At 47.3% G+C, this 22,454-nt stretch overlaps 2 long non-coding RNA genes across 2 annotated transcripts; both read left to right on the forward strand.

Moving 5' to 3' along the window:
- Positions 1-115: 115 nt before the first annotated feature.
- On the forward strand, positions 116-815 carry LOC309857695. The gene is made up of 2 exons (XR_014307859.1): positions 116-257; positions 678-815. It is a non-coding gene; the product is annotated as an uncharacterized lncRNA (long non-coding RNA).
- A 10,579-nt stretch (positions 816-11,394) lies between these two features.
- On the forward strand, positions 11,395-16,595 carry LOC309857697. The gene is made up of 2 exons (XR_014307860.1): positions 11,395-11,599; positions 15,934-16,595. It is a non-coding gene; the product is annotated as an uncharacterized lncRNA (long non-coding RNA).
- Positions 16,596-22,454: the final 5,859 nt, after the last annotated feature.

Raw genomic sequence — 22,454 nt, forward strand, 5'->3', positions numbered from 1 at the left:
AGGACCCAAGATTGGCTCCTCAGGCACCTGAGAGAAGGGGGGAATGAAAGACCAAAAGAACCCCCCTGGCTAGAAGTGCATTTTTATCCTATTAACCAGCTAGTTTCGCTTCTGTACGAAGGCTTGCTTTTTCGCGCGTGCGGGCTAATGGGCCAGTTCTGCTTCTGTAAGACTGCTTTGCTTGTTTCGCGCACGGCCCCTGAACCAATCCGATGGCGCCAAGTATGCATGTTTAAACTGTCAACCAGGGCGCCTGGGTGGCTCAGTGGGTTAAGCCACTGCCTTCAGCTCAGGTCATGATCTCAGGGTCCTGGGATCGAGTCCCGCATCAGGCTCTCTGCTCCACAGGGAGCCTGCTTCCTCCTCTCTCTCTCTGCCTGCCTCTCTGCCTACTTGTAATCTCTCTCTGTCAAATAAAAAAATAAAATCTTTAAAAAAAAAAAAAAAAACTGTAGGGCGCCTGGGTGGCTCAGTGGGTTAAGCCGCTGCCTTTGGCTCAGGTCATGATCCCAGGGTCCTGGGATCGAGTCCCGCATCGGGCTCTCTGCTCAGCAGGGAGCCTGCTTCCCTCTCTCTCTCTGCCTGCCTCTCTGTCTACTTGTAATCTCTGTCTGTCAAATAAACAAATAAAATCTTTAAAAAAAAAAAAAAAAAAAACTGTCAACCAATCAGCTCAGCCCCACCCAAAACTTGTTTGTATCTGTCTATAAAAACCCTGCATCAACCCAGCTCTGGACCTCTTGGCATTATCGGCAAGAGCGGCCAGAGGTCCAGGTTCGAACCTGCAATAAACGACCCTTGCTGCCTGGCTTTGACTCATGTCTCTGGTGGTCTTTTAAGGTGGGAGTAATACTCTGTTGGCATTTCAGGAGCAGCAGGCGCCCGCAGCCCCCGCTGGGGAAAGTGTGACATCCTAGGGACTCGGCGGCCCTAAAGGAGAACAGACAGCTGACTTGTAGAGAAGACGATCCTGCAAGGCCGGAGTCTCCCTCAGCTTGCAGATGTCCTAGTGATTTACAAGGAAGGGGCTTTCTTACCAGTAGCCTGACTTCCAGGGACCACTGACTCCGTGCCTGAAGCCCTAACATCTTCCCCTCCCTAAAACTGAGGGGGGCGAGGCAGAAAGAAATATAAACAAAACTGAATTTGTTTTAGAACTGCAGCCCCTTGATAAGGACGTGGGACAGGAGAAATGGAACATTCCTGCTCCCAACTGTCTTACAGTGACTGCGGGACTACAGGGGAAAACCACCTTAACCTGAGAGTTAGCAGGGCCCGGGTATCCTGTGAGCCCTCCTTAGTGCCTGACAGTGCTTTCCAAACCCTTTTCCTCACCTTCCCCAGCCCATCGTAAGTAAGCAGCCACTGCACAACTGACGTCACCCCCCCACCAACTTCACCTGTGGTTCCATAAGGGTAGCATCATGACCACTCAGGACCCTACTCTCATTATGGATTTTACAGGAATCGTCAAAATGGGAGAGAGGGTGCGGGTGAAGAGTCAGCCGTTCTATTCAACAACAGAATTCTTGGGAGACATTCATCATGGATGAGATCCAACTGCCCCATCTGAAGGGCGCAGTTCTGAATTGAGACGGCTGGAACCAAGTGGTTTCACTACTACCAAATAGGCTAACTCCCTGCGCTACTTAACTGTGCTCAGGCGAGATGTGCAATGAAACATAAGATCGTAAGGACCTTCATAGCAAGAGGCTTTCACTAAAGTTAAACTGTCCCTGCTCCCCTTCCTCCAGGGGAGGAACAAATCCCGGAAACCAGCTCCAGGTAACAAAGCCCAGATACAAGGGTGGGTCAGGCCAGGTGGAGACATCCGTTGGCGGGGGAGGTGGAGGGGGTGGGAATGCTTACTGTCTCCCTGATTACCAAGGAGTATGGGCCTTGCCCTTTGGAAGCCTTTTGGGTGCCATTCCCAACCAAGGTGATAGGCTGGTTCAAATGTCTACTAGGGTAAATTGTAACTCAATTGGTCACCTAGCATCACTGGAGTTTCCCGTGTGTGTTACAATCTCATTGGTCACCTGTGCTTGGCCAGGCCCAACCGCATGGCCTTTGCCCTGAAAAGGTAGACTGCAAAATGGAGAAGGGTCACCCTCTCTTGTAAGAGGTGGGTCCCCGAACGTTCGGTTAGGTTTTTGATGCTTGGTGTGAAATAAAGCTTTGTGTGACCTTTGTTTTGTATCAGTCTTGCTCCTTTAATCACAGACCCATTATTGGGGCATAACAAAGACAAGGGGAAACCAACTCTGACAAGGTTTCTGTTACTATTAAACACCCGTACAGCACATACATCTTACTCATGTATGAACACTGTCCCATAAAATCATTTTCAGAGGAGCCGATAATTGGATTTCTGAAGACCCTGGAAGAATCTGTAACTTCTGACTCACTGGGTGAGTTACAAAAAGGCAGGAAGATCACGTGAGGGAGAGGAGATAGTAACCGTTTCACCTGGAAGGAAAAAAATAAAGATGCTTCTGGCTTTTCATATCTCTGGCATATTGGATTTTAAAAGGTTAACTTTTGTTTTATATTTTTGAACTTTTAAGAAGATTATTTATTTATTTATTTATTTGAGAGAGAGAGAGAGAGAACCTGAGAAGAGGAAGGGTCCGAGGGAGAAGCAGACTCCCTGCCAAGGAGGACTTGATCGTAGGACTCCAGGATCCTGACCTGAGCTGAAGGCAGTTGCTTAACCAACCAAGCCACCCAGGCGCCCTAATTGTAGTTTTAAAACAAATACCAAAAAATATGGTTACAGAATTTTGACAAAACTTTTTTTTAAAGATTTTATTTATTTATTTGACAGATCACAAGTAGTCAGAGAGGCAGGCAGAGAGAGAGAGAGAGGAGGAAGCAGGCTCCCTGCCAAGCAGAGAGCCCGATATGGGCTCAATCCCAGGACCCTGAGATGATGACCTGAGCTGAAGGCAGAGGCCCAACCCACTGAGACGAACTTTCCCCTTTCTGTTTCACTCATAAATGCCTCTTGGAATTATTGGGAAGATACTTAACTGTCTTCACCCTCTTCTTTGTCCTCCCCATAGGAAGAAAAATCTGCGTGAGAGTAATAGTTTTTCCCTCTTGGGTTCACATTTTTGGGTGGCAGTAATACTCAGCTGTGGTCTAGTGGTCTCTTTAGCTCTTTGTATTGGTGGTTTAATAGAACACATGTGCCTTCACAGAGCTGCTGGATGAGTGTGTCTACTGGGTTCCAGGTATAGACATGGGAAGAATGAGTAAAGAAAGCCCATTTTAGTTTCAGATCCAAACCGTGTTCTTTGGTCTACATTTGCCAGCCACAGGTTGGTATTTTTTTCTGTCATTGGTGTGTATACTCTTAGTTTCCAAGTTGTTAATAGACTGTTTTAAAAAATTACAAATTTATGATTCTCCTATAAATGAAAATGAGTATGTGTCAAATAATGTAACAACCAGTAAGATGTTACAACTGGCTCAGAAGAAAATTCATGATGAATCACAGGCCTCTGCCTCTGAAACCAATAATACACTATATGCTAATTAATTGAATTTAAATTTAAAAATGTTTAAAAAATCAAAGTGTTACATATTTATAGACAATCTGGAATGCTGAAAGTAAATTTACAAATAGGTTTTTTTTTTTTAACTGTTAATTTGCAGGGCGATGGTCATTTGCATTCCACTGGACACAATTTCCCTTGCATTTCTGTGGATGAAAATCATTTGCACTGGTACCAGTTTCCTACAACTCAGAGTTCTGCGATAGCTCAAAATCAGTGAAAATCACTGTTATGGAATGAATGGGTCCCTCCAAAATTCGTATGTTGAAACTCTGCCCCTAAGGTCATGGTATTAGGAAGATAATTAGGATTAAAATGTGAGGAAGGTAGAACCCTCCTAAATGGGATTAGGGTCATTGTCCGACCCCGACTGCGGGGACCGTTTTTTAAGTTACGCTCTTAAAAACAAACAAAAAAGTAACACATTTATTAAGCACAGTGCACTTGTTGGTACAAGCGTCCCATTCTGTCTAGAACTATGAAGCGGTGTTCTGCTTCTCAAGGTTTCCCCTGTCTAGGAGATGCAGTCTGTGTGCTCTCCACTGGCTTGGGAAATGGTCTTTCTTTACTTGCTACTGTGGAAACACAGACACAAGAACCTAAGGAGGGGCGTCTGGGTGGCTCAGTTGTTAAGCATCTGCCTTCTGCTCAGGTCAGGATGGATCAAAGGCCCGCATCGGGCTCCCTGTGAGGCAGGAAGCCTGCTTCTCCCTCTCCCACTCGCCCTGCTTGTGTTCCCTCTCTGTCTCTCTGTCAAATAAATACATACAATCTTAAAAACAAACAAACAAAAACCCCAAAAAACAGCCAAAGAATATGATTCTCCCTTCCAAAAAAGGAAACTATAGAGCAAATCACAACAAAATACTTGGTGTATTCGAGCAGTAAAGAAACTATCTGTGCGATATTCCCAGGTCCTCCTGCCAGACTGTCGCTACCTTGTGATCTACATTTGGAAACATATTTGGGGATATTTTTTGGTTGTTGCAGTGAATGGGATGTGTTACTTATATTTTGTGAGTGGGGTCCAGAAATTCTAAACATGGCCTATTAAGTAGCACATATACTCGTATGTCATACAGACAGTTGTATAGAGGAGAGTATATTGCAGTGGAGTATAAAGAAAGAATTTTTCCATCCAATCTGCTAGTAATATTCCTTTTGGAAAACATTGAAGTAAAGCGTAGGGAGTATTTTCAACCCAGGGTATTAGACAAAGGTTTGTTAATTCAGTTAGGTTCAAGCTGCAAGTAAGACTGAACTGTGCTCTCGTCTTTATCCAAAGTATTGCATTTCCTTTATGTGAATGCCATGTAGTGTGATAAGGGAATTAAAGAGTGATGCTGTGGGGGCTAACCTACTTAGGCCAAAGGCTAAGCCTATTGGTGCTTCAAGATTATGGAATTATATTCAATGTTGTAAAGAGCCAAGGAGGCTTTAAGTCTCTGTCTGTCTCACAAGCACACACTCCCCTAGTCCTCAAGCCTCTTCCACAACCTCCTGTATGTGGCCCCCAAACCACCCTGTGGATGTTACTGTCTAAATTTACTTGTCTCTTTGGCTTACTTCCTGTCTAGGTTCATCTCCTGGAGGAAGAAATTGTGTCTTTCATTCACCTTCAAATGAACAGATCTGACTCTGGGGTCCTGAGGTTTATTTCTTGCTCGCTATCTCACATTCTGTCTCCTTTTCTACCCTTGCAGCTTGTGCCTTCTGGAATTGCACAGAAGTCAGAACAGCCCTGTTCAGCTCTGATGGTCAGTGGGGATTCCTCTCAGCTCCTGCCCTCCTTGCCAACTCTGCTTGTCTGCACCAAGCCAGCACCCTGGGAGGATGTTGTCCCCTTAGACACTTACTCTGGTCCCTGGAAGTTTATTCTAACCTGCTTATTTGAAATCTGATGCTTCGAGCTTCATTACAATTTCATTCGGTACAAACTGCAAATAAAATTTACCTTCCTTCCCACAGGAAATCTCAGCCTACTTGCAGACTCAGGGCTGTGTAAGTAGTGAAATACAGTTACATGTAATATTTTATATTATTTACTGTGTGTGGCTATTGGAAAGCCAAATATTGGGCAGTCTGTGAAATCAGCTTATATGGTGAGAATCTCCAAAAAGGCAGAAGGCTGGGCCCTCCCTTTCTCTCCCAAATGGCCTTTGTTTTGAATGCCTTTTGTTCTTCATACTCTGAGACTCTTTTGCAACCAGTTATTTCAAATTTGGATTTGATACGTTTAGATAAATATAAAGTCATCTGGTCTGAAACTAGAAATTCTTTTATTATTTTTATTAACTTTTATTTAACTTTTATTATTATTAATCATTAATTGCTAAAGTATCAAAACAAAAGGAAAAACATTTTATTTACTTATTTTTTAATTTTACTTATTCGACAGAGATCACAAGTAGGCAGAGAGGCAGGCAGAGAGAGAGGGGGAAGCAGATCACAAGCAGGCAGAGAGGCAGAAGCAGGCTTCCTGCCAAGCAGAGAGAGCCCAATGCAGGGCTCAATCCAAGGACCCTGTGATGATGACCTGAGCCGAAGACAGAGGCTTAACCCACTGAGCCACCCAGGAAAAGCATTTTAAACATCAAAACTGAAAAGCACATGTCCAAAGAATAAAAATCCTTAAACGAAGTAAATGTAATATTTTGTGAGAATCCATTGCACAGTCCGCCTTTTTCTCCTTTCCCTACAGGTTTGTGAATACATTATCATGTGTTTTTGGTGTTTGCAATTAAGAACCAGTGTCCCCTGCCAATAGCCTCTCAGTCTTCCCTCAATCTCACTTCCTCACTCCCTTTTTTAAAGTTTCTTTCTTTCTTTTTTTAGTAATTTCCACACCCAACGTGAGGCTTGAACCCACGACCCCGAGATCAAGACGCTCTTCCAACTGACCAGCCAGGGGCCTCTCTTCTTCATCCTTTAGAAGCACAGACTTCTTAGCAGAATAAGAATTTAGGTGGACAGCACTTAGGACAACCCATGGATTGTGACAGAAACAGTAGCAGGTCTCTCTGGGGGTCATCGCTTCCCTGTCCCCAGCGTTTAACTCCCAGATCGGTTCTGCTTCCCTTGGTTCTTACACAGAGCAGCTTGCTTGTAAGTGAATCCGATGGGCGCAGGCAAGGCTACATGGTTGTGCACGAATGAAACAGTTCGGAGGGTAATACAAGGTCCGCACCTGACTCCTTTGGCTTTTAACATGTGAGTCAGATAATACAGAATAGTGCTGGCTTGGGCACACATACACCAGAGTTAAAGTGAACAGTGGTTAGCTTGGGCCCTGCAAAAAGGATGTTAAAGTGAACAGAGGTTAGCTTGGGCCCCGCAGAAAGGATGTCATGCAAAGTCCCAACCAAAATATGAAGCATTCCATATTTTTAAAAAACTAAAAATTAAATCAAGCAGGTAATGCGGGTTTGACTAAGCTCTCCTTGGAATGGTAAATGTCATCCTAACAATTGAGTTCGTATCATGATGAAGCCAATATTCTCCAGGGTAAAGCATGTCTAGGATTTTAAAAGTCAAGTTAGGGAGCCTTAAAGCCTCTGCCTTCGGCTCAGGTCATGATCCCAGGGTCCTGGGATCGAGCCCCGCATCGGGCTGTCCGCTCCGGGAGAGCCTGCTTCCTCCTCTCTCTCTCTCTCTGCCTACTTCTGATCTCTGTCTGTCAAATAAATAAATAAAATCTTAAAAAAAAATAAAAATAAATAAAAGCCAAGTTAAAATTCAGCTGAATTGTGGCTAGCTCCCGCTTCACTAAAAATGAAGATACATTTTTTAAAAGGGGCAGAACATTCGGCATAGAAAGTAGGTGCAGAGGTCAGGCGACCCACGTACCTGATACCTCCACCGACAAGAGAGCATACGTGAGGTAAGTGTGCTCCAGCAGCAGAAGGCTCCTGGGACAGTCCCAGGACAAGTACCTGAACTTGTTTCTCTCTGAATCATTAGGCTAGGACTCTTCAGTAGAGAATTCAGCAAGACCTCTGGGATCCTTCAGTTTTTAAAATAAATTTGGTGTAGAATTTGTTGAAATGACACAGTATTCCGACTTTAACTCCATTTCATTCCATTTTATTACGGATATTCCCCTTTCATGGAACATGAGATAAAAAGAGACTGTGATTCACCACTTAAAACAGCATGGCCTTCCTCAGCATGATAAAGGGCAATTACAAAAAATCTACAGTGAACATCGTTCTTAATGTTGAGGGAATAGAAAAGCTTTCTCCCTAAGATCGGGAATGAGACAGGATGCCTTTCTCGCCACTATGCTATTCACAATGTACTGAATGTTCCAACCAGAGAACGAGACAAGAAAAATCAATCCAAGATACCTGAGTCGGAAAGGAAATAATAATAACTGTCTCTATTCACAGAGGTATATGATCCCAAAGAACCCACAGGTTCTTTGTATAATGCTAACAATGAACCCAGCAAAGTTGCATGTGATTGCACAAGACAATCACATAAATCAGTTCCATTTCTATCTAGCAGCAATGAACAGCAATCCAGAAAGAAAATCAAGAAAGCAATCCCAATTACAATAGCATAAAATACCTGGGAATGAATTCAGCCAAGGAGGCAAAGGACTTGTTCACTGGACCCAGAAAGGACATCCCATGTTCCTAAATAGGAAGACAGATATTGTTAAGGTGTTAGTTCTACCCAAAGTGGTCTGCAGATCAATACAATCCCCATCAAGTCCAACAGCCTTTTATTTTTTTTATTTTTTATTTTATTTTATTTTTTGCAGAGAAGAAAAAGCCATTCGTCCAGTTCATATTAAATTCCAGTATGAATCGCTGAAGCAATCTTGAAAGACAAGAACAAAGGCGGAGAGTCACACTTGCTGATTTCAGAGCTTCGTGAGAGCTACCGCAACCAAAGCTGGGTGGGACTGACAGAAGGATGGACAGACCATTGGGATAGAACTGGGAGTCCATGGGGAGCCTGGGTGGCTCAGTGGGTTAAAGCCTCTGCCTTCCGCTCAGGTCCTGATCCCAGGGCGTTGGGGATCAGGCCCTCTGATCAGTGGGGAGCCTGCTTCCTCCTCTCTCACTCTGTTTCCGCCTGCCTCTCTGCCTGCTTGTGATCTCTGTCAAAAAAATAAATAAAATCTTAAAAAAAAAAAAAAAAAGAACTAGGAATCCCAGAGAACAAATAATCCAATTAAAAAAGGGCAGAAGACCTGAACATTCTCCAGAGAAGACATGTAGATGGCTTAGAGCGCATCACTCATCATCAGGGAAATGAAAATCAAAACTGCAATGAGATGTCACCTCACAGGTGTTAGTACGGCTTAAATCAACAGCTCAAGAAAGCACAAGTGTTGGCGAGGATGTGCAGGGAAAGGAACCCTCAGGCACTGTTGGTGGGAACGCAAGCTGATGTAGCCACTCTGGAAAACAGTATGGAGGTTCCTCAAGATGTTAATAATAGAGCTACCCTACGACCCAGCAATCACACTACTGGGTATTTGCCCCCCAAATACAAAAACACTAATTTAAAGGTATATATGCACCCCGTGTTTGTTGCAGCATTATCTACAACAACCAAATTATGGAAAGAGCCCAGATGTCCATCAACGAATGAATGAATGGAGAAGACGTGGTACATATATACAATGGAATATCACTCAGTCATCAGAAACAACGAAATCTTGCCATTCGCAACAAGAAGACTGGCTCTAGAGAGTATAATGCTAAGTAAAATATGTCAATCAGAGGAAGGGAATTATGATTTCACTTACATGGAATTTAAGAAACAAAACAAATGAACAAAGGGGAGATAAAGAGAAACCAAGAAACAGACTCTTAACTATAGAGAACAAACTAGTGGTTTCCAGAGGGGAGGGGTGGGGAAATAGGAAATGGGGAGTAAGAGTATCCTTATCACGGAGAGCCATGAGTGATGCATGGATTGTTGGATCTTCACACTGTACGCCGGAAACCCCTACAACACTGCATGTTAACTGTGCTGGAATTACAATTTTAAAAACTTCATTAAAAAACCGAGAGTTCAGGGGCGCCTGGGTGGCTCAGTGGGTTGAGCCTATGCCTTCGGCTCAGGTCATGATCTCAGGGTCCTGGGATCGAGCCCGGTGTCGGGCTCTCTGCTTGGCGGTGAGCCTGCTTCCCCCTCTCTCTGCCTGCCTCTCTGCCTACTTGTGATCTCTCTCTGTCAAATAAATAAATAAAATATAAAAAAAAAAAAACCCTGAGAGTTCAGAAACACATCCGCATGTTTGTGACCAAGTGATTTTTTAAAAACAATGTATATGTATTTGTAGTTGTGATTTAAAAACCCATAAAATTTTCCATCTTAATCATTTTTAAGTGTGATAAGTAGTGTTTCGTATATTCATATTGTGGAATAGATCACCAGAACTCTTTATCTTGCAAAATTGACACCACATACCCATTAAAAGAGTCCCCATTCTCCATTTCCCCACAGGATGGTAACCACCATTCTATTTTGTTTCAAATTGGACTAGTTTAGAAACTTTGTGTAAGAGGAATCATACAGTACTTGTGTTTCTGTGAGTGGCTTATTTCACTTCACGTAGCAAGCTCAGGGTTTATCCGTGTGTGGCATGTGACAGGATTTCCTTCCTTTTTAAGACAAAGTAAGATTCCATTGTCTGTGTGTACCACATTTGGTTTATTCATTTATCCTTCCAACGACATCTGGGTTTTTTCCCTTCTTGACTGTTGTGAATACTGTTGCTATGAACATGGGTGTGCAAATATATCTTTGAGACACTGCTTTCATTTCTTCTGGGTATATACCCAGAAGTGGAATTACTGGGTCATTTTAAAAATGGTACTATTTTTAATTTTTTGAGGAACCTCCCTGTTGTTCAGATCCATTTATGGCATTTGCACTCTTGGTAAGACTGAACCCATGATGACTAACTAATAGTAGTTGCTGGGGAGGACAGTTAAGGGTAGGGTAAGCGCCTTTGGTGGCTTCTCTATTTAGGCTTCTCTCTGAGATCACTGCTTGGGAGTTAGTGTTGTGTTTTTGGTACCCAATGAAAGTCTGGAGAGCACCGATTTCAAACCATGTGCAAAGGCACAGCCACAGGGACCTAGTGAGGGATCTTGTTCCTAGAAATTCAATCCATCCTTACCCCCTTTTCACTGATTTTTTTTTTTTTTTTAAGTGAACCCTTCCCCCTTCCTCCCGCCTCAGAAAAGTTCGGTGATACGAGCTTTGGGAAGAGCAGGTGTCTCCAGGTTGTCCACGAGTTTTTCCTTCTGCCAGGCGTGCGCTGCCCTAAGAGCCCTCCCTCTTCTTGATCTCCCCCATGGCTTAGCTCCTTCCTGGGACTTGCGACGCGTTTTAGTCGTTGTGTTGGTTTCCCTGATGTCCTCTGTCGGGTCTACTAGAAAGTAAGAGTCTTGAGGACACACCTGCTACTTGTGCCCTGTGCGTTGGTGCAGCAAGTGTCGCACACTGAACAGCCCGAGCGCGCCTGTTAAATGCGAAGGAAAAGGTTGCCCAGAGGCCTGGAGGTGCTGTGCCCGCCTTACTCGCGCGGAGGAAAACAGCGACCACGAAGGGACTCGAACCCTCAATCTTCTGATCCGGAATCAGACGCCTTATCCATTAGGCCACGCGGCCAGCCGGCGGGTCGGCTTCTCTCCGCTGGGCACCAAGAGGATGTGGCGCGGTGGGAAGGCGTCCTTCCGCGGCCGGCGCGGGCTCGCTGCTCCTCCAGGGCTCCTCGTCCGAGGTTAGCCCCACCGACAGCCGAGCCTCGGCGCCCGCGGAGCCCGCCGGGACGCACAGCGGAGCCCGGAGCCCGCGAGGACGCACAGTCGAGCCCGGAGCCCGCGAGGACGCACAGTGGATCCCGGAGCCCGAGAGACGCACAGTGGATCCCGGAGCCCGCCGGGACGCACAACTGAGCCTCGGCGCCCGCGGAGCCCGCAGGACGCACAGCTCCGCGTCAGGACGGGGAGGCCGGCGGCCAGAGGGGAGCACCCCCGAGGCGTTGAGTGCTGCTTGGAGAAGTGGCGCGGGTACGCGGGACTAACGTTGCCTCGTGTCCCGGGGCCTGGAGGCTGTGAGCTCTGGGGACCAGGAGCGTCCCTGCCGTCGACGCGGCGGAGAGCCCTGCCTCGTCTCGGGTTAGCGCACCGAGCAGCAGGGGTTTGGAGCGGGGGAGGGGGCGGTCGCGGCTGGGAATCGCCCAACCCTGGGAGTCAAGCAGTAGCCCCCGCCTGGCCGTGGACTCGATGGTTTGGGTCCTTTGGAAATGAGTTTTTGAAGCAAACCCAAGTCAAAGCAAAGTTCTCCCCTCCCCCCCTCCCCCACGGAGAGGGTCTCTCCCGCCGACGTGCCCCGCGCCTCCCACTTTTCCCCAGCAGTGTGTCCCCTGGGGGTTAAGGCAAAGCCAGCGTCTTTGGATGCCGGCCGTGGAGGCCCGGGGTCCGGGCACAGCGACCAGGGAGAGACGCGCGGCGGCGCGGCGGGTGTCCCCGAGGAGCGCAGGGCCTGGCGTGGTGACGCGTGGGTTATAGAAGCCGCTGCCCAGCAGGGACGGGGACAAAAATACCCCAGTTCAGCTTAGGAAGGTCGTGTCGGGGAGGAAAGAGTGATCCTCTTTGGATCTCTGGCTGCGTCCAGAAGAGAGTATCAGGAAGAGAGCATCCAGCTTTGTTAGTGTAAGTTTTGGGTGAGGTGGGAGGCTTCAGAGGGAATGAAGACCCTAGGAAACGGTTCAGTCTGAGTATTTCTATGCTGGGTTCGATGAAGAGTGAGGAGACCCATCGCAGAGGTCGAAAAGCACGAGGTAGGTGTAGGGAACGGACTGTGCTTAGCAAGGCCTGTTTGTAGGGTCCTTCCTGATTTCCCTTTGTTTTCTGCAGGCAAGGACGCTCCTTTCCTCTCTGTATAGGGAAGGGGCCTCTCACCTGATGGTTTTATGACCGAATTCAGGGGTGGGAGGAGGGTCAGAGTGACCCTCCCAATTCTGCTATTTTGGGGGGCAGCGCCCTGAACCGCAGGGTACGCAGGGTATCCGTTGGGTAAAAGGTGAAAGAGTTACTATTCCTGTTCACCAAGCATGGTCCCCGAAAACATTTATTTCTTCAAGGAGTGGGGTTCCTCAGTCAATTGCGTTTGGAATAGGGCCGGGAGAAAATGATTTCAGTGAAATGTAAGCTCTAGTGGCCGAACTTCAAATCTCGGTTCTAATGCCGGGCGGTGGAACTATTTCAGTCCTCCAGAACATTATGTGGATTCTTTGCATGAGGTGATCTTTCTAGCATTGATGAGGGAAAGGTGCCCGAGTCCTGGGGAGGGCTGGGTGGACAGAGAAGATGAATCCCCACTCAGTTTTCAGCTACCCAAGTAATGGTTGGGTCCACTTGCCACAAACCTCACTGAAAAAAAGCTTCACACGGTCTCTGGAAATCTCTTGGATCCTAACTAACTTCTGTCTCTCTCCCCTTCCCCTCCTTGGCCTGAAAAATTTCTCTTCCTCCACTCACAATGAGAAATTAACATATTTGCACTATCTTTTTTTTTTTAAAGGATTTTAATTATTTATTTGACAGGGAGATCACAAGTCAGCAAAGAGGTAGGCAGAGAGAGAGGGAGAAGCAGACTTCCTGCCAAGCAGAGAGCCCGATGCGGGGCTCCATCCCAGGACCCTGAGATCAGGACCCCAGCTGAAGGCAGAGGCTTAACCCACTGAGCCACCCAGGCGCCCCATATTTGCACTGTCTTAAAAGTAACTTTAGGGCTGAAATCTTAGAGATTTCCTTCAGAGAGGGAACAAGGAGATGTAAAGTGGGGGAGGGGAAAACGTTCTGACATCCCAACATTTACACCTATAGCTGTCTTCCTTCTCATCTGTGGTCCCAGTTTCTGGATTTTTGTTGACCATGACATGCCCCTCTGTCCTTAGGGATGCAGGGGAATTCTGTTTTCCACTGAAACAGAAACCTGTGGTTCCAAATCTGGGGGCTTTTCTCTGAAGGGATGATGGGGCACAGAGAGGCTAGGGGGCAGGGAGAGGGACTGACATACAGCTCAGCAAACTCTAGACCTGCCAGTTCTGTGATGGCCCAAAAGGCAGAAACAAAACCATTTGACTCATAATTCTAAGACAAAGAACATGCTAGAGTTCGTGATTTTATTAATAATCTTTTGGTCAAAGAGTGAAAATACAGACGGAAAGAATCTTAACGCCCCGTAGCAAACAAATTTAGAAATGTGAAGGTGGGTTGCAGATCCAAGCTGGGAGTAAGTTTTGCGTGGCAATTAAGTAGCACTCTTTAGAAACAGGTGGCCACAGTCCAGAGGAGATAGCATTGAACTTAAAAAATATATATTTTTTAATTTACACTCAATTAGCCAAGGTTTAGTACATCATCAGTTTTTGATATAGTGCTCAGTAATTCATTAGTTGAGTGTATCACCCAGTGCTTGTCCTACCACGTTGAACTTCCGGAGTCTAAACTCTGTACTGGGTTCTCTTGGGTTTCTATCTTGACATCATTACATATCCCCTAGCCCAATTTTGTACTTTTTCTTTCTTCCCTTCATTGTTCTTGTACGTGGTACTAGACGGACCACACTATTCCTTAAATACGGTGCTGGCTTTGGATTCATATGGACGATCTGATTCTCTTAAGAAAACACTCGCCTTTTAGTTTTAGGATATGGTGGCAGCATAGAAACAAGCTTCCCCAGTCTGCCTGGGGAAGTTTCTGATTTTTTAATTCTTTTCCCTTTTAGACCCCATGCTGTACACGACGTCCTGGGACTTATTTGCCTGATAACTGGAAGTTTGCACCTTTTTATTCCCTTCACCCCTTTTGCCCCCACTCCAGCAACCACTGATCTGTTCTTTGTATGGAAGAGAGTTTGGGGTTGTTTTGTTTTGTTTTAGGTTCTACGTATAAATGAGAGCATAACGGGGTTTGTGTTTCACTGTCTGATTTATTCCACTTCGCATAAAGGCCTCAGGGTCCATCCCTGTTCTCACAAATGGCAGGATTTCCTTCTTGTTTTGGCTGGACCACATTTTCCTTATCCGTTCATCCGTCCAGAGGCACATCGGCTTCTTCTCATATCCTGGCTATCGGAAGTCATGCTGCCATAAACACAGGGGTGCAGATAGCTTTACAGATTCGTGGTTTTGCTTTCTTTGGATAAATACCCAGAAGTGGAATATCTGGATCATGTGGTAGCTCTGTTTTTAATTTTTTTAGGATTCCCCATACTGTTTTCCATAGTAGCTGCACCAATTTGGAGTTCGAATTTTTCCACATTCCTTTTGACTCCTACTGAGATCATTTCGTTTTTTTCTCCTTCAGGCTATAAATTCATCTTCATAATGGATTTTTTTTTCCCTGATGATAAATCATTCTCAGGTTCCTGGAAAAATATTGGTTCAATATGATGTTCATTTTAACATGCAAACATTTTATTCATCAATTTTGTAACAAGACACAGGAATAAGATTAGTCTTTGTTTCCTTGACACTCCACTGTGGAAAAGTTTTGGAGTCAAGTTTATACAAGTTAGCTTAAGGGAATTGGAAAAATTATTATTATTTTTTTAATTCTTTGGTGGGGCACCTGGGTGCCTCAGTGGGTTAAGCAGCAGCCTTCCGCTCAGGTCATGATCCCAGGGTCCTGGGATCGAGTTCTGCATCAGGCTCCTTGCTCAGCGGGAAGCCTGCTTCTCCCTGTCCCTCTGCCTGCCACCCTGCCTGCTTCTGCCCTCTGTCGGTCAAGTAAATAAATAAAATCTTAAAAATTCTTTATTTAAGTTCAATTTAGTTAACGTTTAGTGTATTATTGGTTTCGGGGGTGAGGTTAGTGGTTCACAAGTTGCATACAACACCCAGCGCTCATCACAGATGCCCTCCTTCATGTCCATCACCCAGTTACTCCATCCCTCCCACCCCCCCAGCAGCCCTAACTTTGTTTCCTAGAGTTTAGAGTCTCTTATGGTTTGACTCCCTGTCTATTTTCATCTTATTTTATTCTTCCTTCCCTTCCCCTATGAGGAAAACTTAATTTTTAAAAATATACGGCAAAACAGTTTAAACGGTATTGGAAACGTACATAAGGTTATTTCAAAGCCTATCATCATTTTAGGTGACCACATTGCTTTTGTTTAACCAGCTGCTCGAGGATTTCTGAAAATTGTTACTATATCCTGAATATGTTTTCGGTTCTATGCAAAACTTGAAGCTGTTCGGATAAGGCACTGGAGAGCTATTGATGGAATGAGTTGGAGATAATTAGGAGCAGCTCAAGTTCCCTGAAAACCAATAATTTCAGAGCTCTTTTCTTTTCTTTCTTTCTTTCTTTCTTTTTTTTTTTTTTGATTGCAGAATTGTCCAATAAGAAGTTATTTCAAGCTGGAGTGCCTCAACTTTGAGAATGTTCTTCTCTAGCAAGAAAAGAAAGTCAAGACTGAGGTCAGAATGCTGGGATTCAAATTGGCCGCATGTCCGTATCTTGCTAGCAGTACCGGGCACAAGGAAGACGCATGCTACTCATGGGACTAATACTGTCTTTTCCAACACAATTAGAGGTATCCTGGCCACAAATAACTCTTAGCAGCAGCTGGACTAGAAAGCAAAGCTGTTGTGAGCAAGACTCCAGCTTGCAGGGGCCGCCCCAGTAGAGTTCAAGCCCGACACCTCAGCACTTGGCTGTCCCAGCCCTGGACCTCACCCTTCTTTGTATGTCGATATCAATCATAATGTTTTGTTGCAACATCACAATGATTGGGGTCAACCTGGGTGATTTTAAAAATCCAGTGGCAGGGGAGACCCATGCCTTATGGAACCCAAAACTTATATAGTATTGGGGCGCCGTCTTTAAGAAAAAAATACAGAACAGTGAATACAAAATTAGCTACGAGAGTAAATATTTATTTAGAATACAAAAACAAATGGAAACAAATTATAAATTTTTAAAAAGTTCATGAATTCTACAATCATTAGAAAAAGTTAACTTATTAATATACCTCTATGTTTCTTCTCCATTATTTAGCTGCATTATTTTCTATTACCTTTCATATAATAACAATTTTGTAGCATTCTTTTCTTTTTTTTTTTAAAGATTTATTTATTTATTTGACAGAGAGAGATCACAAGTAGGCAGAGAGGCAGGCAGAGAGAGAAGGAAGCAGGCTCCCTGCCAAGCAGAGAGTCCAATGTGGGACTCGAACCCAGGACCCTGAGATCATGACCTGAGCTGAAGGCAGCGGCTTAACCCACTGAGCCAGCCAGGCGCCCTGTAGCATTATTTTCTATAGAGAAAATAGATAATTAAGTCTTCTAACATGGTTAAATTATTTTTTAAAGATTTTTTTTTAAAGATTTTTTTTATTTATTTATTTGACAGAGAGAAATCACAAGTGGGCAGAGAGGCAGAGAGAGAGAGAGAGGAGGAAGCAGGCTCCCTGCTGAGCAGAGAGAGCCCGATGCGGGACTCAATCCCAGGACCCCGAGATCATGACCCGAGCCGAAGGCAGCGGCTTAACCCACTGAGCCACCCAGGCGCCCCTTTTTAAAAGATTTTTAAAAAGATTTTACTTATTTATTTGACAGAGAGCGATCACAAGTAGACAGAGAGGCAGGCAGAGAGAGAGGGGGAAGCAGGCTTCCCGCTGAGCAGAGAGCCCGATGCGGGACTCGATTCCAGGACCCTGAGATCATGACCTGAGCTGAAGGCAGCGGCTCAACCCACTGACCCACCCAGGCGCCCCTAAATTATTTTTTAGTATAGTTTAGAAAAGGTGTTTTTTGTTTTTGTTTTTGTTTTTTGTTTTGGGGGTTTTTTGGCTTCACAACTGATTGTAATGCCAATCATATTTTTCAAACTGTTGTTACATTTGGGAAATACTTGAAGGTTGTTTTGTTTTGTTTATAAGATTTATTTTTTTGAGAGAGATCAGGGGAGAGGGAGAGAGAATCCCAAAGAAACTGCCCTGAGTGGGGAGCCCTGGACCTGGGGCTCGTGGGGCTCAGTCTCACGGCCCTGAGATCATGACCTGAGATGAAACGGGTTAGATGCTTACCCCCGCAGAGCCACCCAGGCATCTCTGAAGCTTTTTCTAGTAGGGACTGCATTTCCACGCTTCCACAGCGTCCCGGGAAGAGGGAGTGAAAAAGAACGATGGCTGGGGAAGGAAGTGTGATGGGAAGATCATGGGAGCCTGCAGGCGGGAGCTCCAAGTCCTCTTGCAGAATCCAGGATGGCGGCTGATCCTTGCTCTTCTGGTGTTTAAAGAATGGTAAAAGAAAACCATTTAGGTGATCCAAACAACCTTTTACGCTTCATGAAACTGACGTTCTCCTTTCAGAGAACTGTAAAATGGGGGTAAAAGGCAGGAAGCTTTATAGTATAAAGAACAAAGAACAAGGAAGAGAAAAAAAATTGCCGATCCGCTGGGCCACATCAACCGTGTTTGGAGTGAGAAGGCCCGGAGCTGGCCGGGCGTTTGGGGAATGACTGGACATTCTGCAGGTCTGGCCAAGCAGGTCATCCACAGGGACGTGGAACTCACCTAAGTCTAGGTCTGCAGATGTGGCACCCTCTGGCAGAAGTGGCTCCAACCTGGGTTTGGAAAGTGATTTAAACAAGTGTTTATGTAAGAAGAAGGAAACAATAGAGAAGTTACTTAGAAGAATTCCAGAATGATCCAAATTCCCTCAGTACCTTTCACTTGCTAAATACTTTCACAAATGCAGAAAGAGTCTAAATAAATCAAGTCAGAAATAAGAATATCTACCTGTCTGGAGGGGATTTCTAAGGATTCCCCTCTCTCTTCCCCCGTGGAGCCGGAGGAAGGACAGGGAGGGTGGAATCATGAGCGACTGTGTTCCTCCTTGGGCCTTTGCAAGAAGCTTTCCATGAGCAAGTTCCATATGGGGTTGGCTCTCTGAAGCTGAGGAAATTTCTTGTACAGTACAACAAAAAGACACAGAAATGGGAAGTGAAAGAATTCAGAGATGATTCCAGGTAGTTTAACAACCAACAGGAATTCTAAACAAGAGAAGGAAGAGAATGAGAAGACAGAAGACAAGAAAAAGAAAGGACAACAACAACAGCAAAAAATTATCCAATATTTTAAAATATGGTCCTAGAATCAAGGGCTATGATTTACAGATTAAAGGTGAATTAGTTAGATCCTTCTAACAGCATGAAACCAAACAACCCCCTAAGCAGAAAGGAAATGTATTTCTTGTACACACACAGTAGAGAATGGGGGTTCTGATCAATGGGGGGGGGGGTCCTTCAGTCAGCAGGTGGAGGACCCAACTCCTTTCAGTGTGTGGCTCACCATCTTCAACACACGGCTTCCAAGTTAGCCTGCTCCTTAGGAGAGGAGAGGAGAAAGAGCTCGGAGGACTGGTTAAGAAGTGTTCTTATGGGGCCCCTGGCTGCCTCAGCTGGTTAAGCCACCAACTCTTGACCTAGGCTCAGCTCATGATCCCAGGGTCCTCGGCCTCTACTCAGTGAGGAGTCTGCTTCTCCCTCCTCTCATGCTTGCTCTCGCTCCCTCTCAAATAAGCAGAATCTTGAAAAGAAAAGTCTGTATGATTCAGCCCTGCAAGAGCAACAAGTCGCAGCTCTTTTCGTGGGCGCTCTGTTCCGCACGCAGACAAAAATCAAAATCCCTACATCCCAGGTCTCTGCGGACTTCCAGAGCCATGGCTATCAGACATTTCCAGAAGCTGTCCCAGACGTGTCTAAAAATTCTTGTCCAAAACCAAACTGTGCTCCTCGTCTGGGTCCCCTCCCACTGACCACAAGTTATTAAGCAGCAGCTGGACCGCTCCCGGCTCTCTAGCTTGGTGAAAGACAAGGACAACCACCGAGTCAAGCGGGCTCTAAATCCCGTTGACTCCCGTTCCCCGTCCGGTCCCAAAGGTCCACCCTTCCGTCTCCGCAGCCTCTGCTGGTTTCGGCCTGGAGCCCGGTTGCACGCGAGCACCCGCAGGTCCCACCGGCCCGGCGGCCTTCCCTGCAGCGGGACAGACCCCGGGCCTTGATCAACAAAAGGTCGAGCAATCACCGAGTGACCCTGCGGGGCCGGCGGCGACAGCTTTACGCTCGGAGCACGCGCGTGGATAGAGCCCGAACTTGGAGCACTGAGCTACGCGGGGGGTCAAGAGCCTTTTCGAGCCTGTCCCGGCTGCCTCGCGGTCCCCGGGGACTCGTGCAGCTGCCCCGCGGCGCCCTGCGGGGGGTGCGGCCCCGGGGTCTGCGGGCGGCGCGGGCCGGCGGGTTCTGCAGACCCGGACTCCGCGGGAGGCGCCCCCTTCCGCGCTCTCGGCCGTCGGTGCGGGCTCCGGCCGCGAGAGGGCGCTGCGCGGGCCGCCTCGCCTGGGGCTCTCCGCGCGCGGGGCACCGGCTTCCCGCCGTCCGCGACTCGCCGCGGCAGGTGCGTCCCCCGCGGGCGCTCCACGCGCGGCCGCCCCGGCCCCGCCGCACTTCGGCTGCTCCGCCCTCCGGCCGCCCTTTCCCGCACCGAGGCCGCCTCCCGGGCCTCACGTCCCCGGCAGGTGGCGACCGGAGTGAGGCCTGCGGACCGGACGGGACCGTCGTGGACACCGGCCGGCCGCACGCCGGGGTCTGGGACGGGAGGCCCAGGACGGACCGCAGCGCGGGGACCCGCCGTCTGCCGCGGCCGCCACCGGCCGAGCGGAGCCATAGCGGCGCTCCCGAGCCCTTCCCGAGCGCGAGGGGGTGTAGCTCAGTGGTAGAGCGCGTGCTTAGCATGCACGAGGCCCCGGGTTCAATCCCCGGCACCTCCACTTTTGAGGTCACTGTTTTTGCTGCAGTTTTTGCCCCCCGCCACCCCGGTCGCCTCATCATTTGTTAAGTTGTGTCGGCTGCTCGCTTATTCTCTCCTTTCGTTCCCTTGCAGTTCTTCGAAGGCGCACGGAAAACGAGGAGAGGGCACGCGGCTCTGTTCCCGGCCCGGGCAGCCCCCCCGGCTGCCAGGTCTGCGGGCACCTGCTCGCCCCGAGCCAGGTCTGCGGGCACCACCTGCTCGCCCCGTGCCAGGTCTGCGGGCACCACCTGCTCGCCCCGAGCCAGGTCTGCGGGCACCACCTGCTCGCCCCGAGCCAGGTCTGCGGGCACCTGCTCGCCCCGAGCCAGGTCTGCGGGCACCTGCTCCCTCCGGAGCCCCAGCCCCGAGAACACGCGCCGCACCCAGTGAAGCAGCGCGTCCCCGAGGCCCCGTCTCGCAGCTCCGGAAGAACAAGGCGCTCAGAAAGGGAAAAGCAGAAGCAGAGGAGCCGGGTCGGGGACATTCTCCTCAGCGGGCCTGGCCTTCTGCCCCGAGCCCTCCCTCCCGCCTCCCCACTCCCGGGACTGCGCCCCGCCCCCTCTCCGCGTCCTTCCCCACCCCCTCCCTCTGCTGTTGGGCGTCTGGGGCGGTTCTTTGACCCGCTGGTCCCGACTGTAATTACAGGAACTTCTAAAGCCTGCAGTAAGCTCCGGGTGGAGGTGAAAGTTCTTTATTGTGTTAAATAAATTAGATCCTTCTACCCGACTTGAAGAAGCACCTGCTTGGCTCATTTTGAAACATAAATTAGGGAGAGGAATCAGAAAATAAAGACAGAGCCCCGTTCCCTTTCCTTACCACCCCTGATTCCATCCCACACTTTGTAGGGCTTCCCACCGGCCTGTGGGAACGTCCCAAGACACACTCCCAAGCTTCAAACACACCCTTGGCGAAGAGCCAGTCCAGGGCCGGCTGCCCAGTTTGGGAGCAGTTTGGGAGCATGCATGCGAATGGCGCGGGCTGCCCTCACCAGGAAGCCATCCTGTGCACGCCCTGGCAGGAGGGATGGTGGGGCTGTTTCCGTGGAGCATTCTGGAGGCCTGGGAAAATCGAGTGTGGACTCCATATCCGTAGGAGGAGACATGGCCGGGAGGCCCCAGGCCAGAAGCAGGTTACCTGCAGGTAAGCACAACACCGAGTGGACACTCCAGAGTTTAAGGGGGATATTTGTGTTTAACCAGAACTTTCCAACATAGTTCTAGGTTAACCTCACCGGCTGTCTTTCCTAATATATCCAGTTTCCTGACTGATGTATGTGTGTGTCTGGTAGTGTCTCTTTTGGAAAGAGATCTTGTACTTGCTGGACACAGGACTGTATACTTGCCATTAGATGGTGACAGTACTCGCAAAATCAGAAGGTTTTGTAGGGGAGGAAGAAGATTCCCTCCCCCCTCCCGGGGTCCCTGGCTGGGTCTAACATTAAAATGACAGAGACAGATTAACAGGACAAAACTATAGACATTTATTTAATAGAAGTTCTACATGACACCATGACATGAGAGCCTTCCCCAGGAAATGGAGCCCCAGAGAAACAGACTTGAGTGTTTTATGCCTGGTTGGATGCAGCGTGGGCAATCATGGGGGCTGTGATAGGTTAAGGGGCATGAGGTCAATTGCAATAAATTGTAAATAAATAAATTGTAATAAATTGAAATAAATTATAAAAATAAAATACGTTATAAAATAAAGTATTATAAATACAAATAAACTGTAAAAAATGATAAATTGAGGAATATGAGAAGTTAAGCAGTATGAGGTAACTGCAAAAAATAAATTGGTTAGCGAGTATGAAGCGATTATAGTAAATTGGGGGAACTCAGCAAGGTTTGTTTGTTAGGAATCTTCTTGACATCCCTTGGTCTTTGAAAGTAAGGATGCTCCTTCCCATTACAGGGAGGGCATCTCTCACAGGTCACCTTTTACTACCTATTTCAGGGCAGTGGGGCAGTAGGGGAGGTCAGAGTGACCTTTCTGCTTTTGCTGTTTCCTCAGATTCCTTCAGCTTGAAATATTTAATATGCCTAAGTGCCATCTTTTGGAGTA

The sequence above is a fragment of the Mustela nivalis genome (assembly GCF_964662115.1).
Source record: "Mustela nivalis genome assembly, contig: HAP1_SCAFFOLD_1091, whole genome shotgun sequence".
Classification (NCBI taxonomy): Eukaryota; Metazoa; Chordata; class Mammalia; order Carnivora; family Mustelidae; genus Mustela; species Mustela nivalis.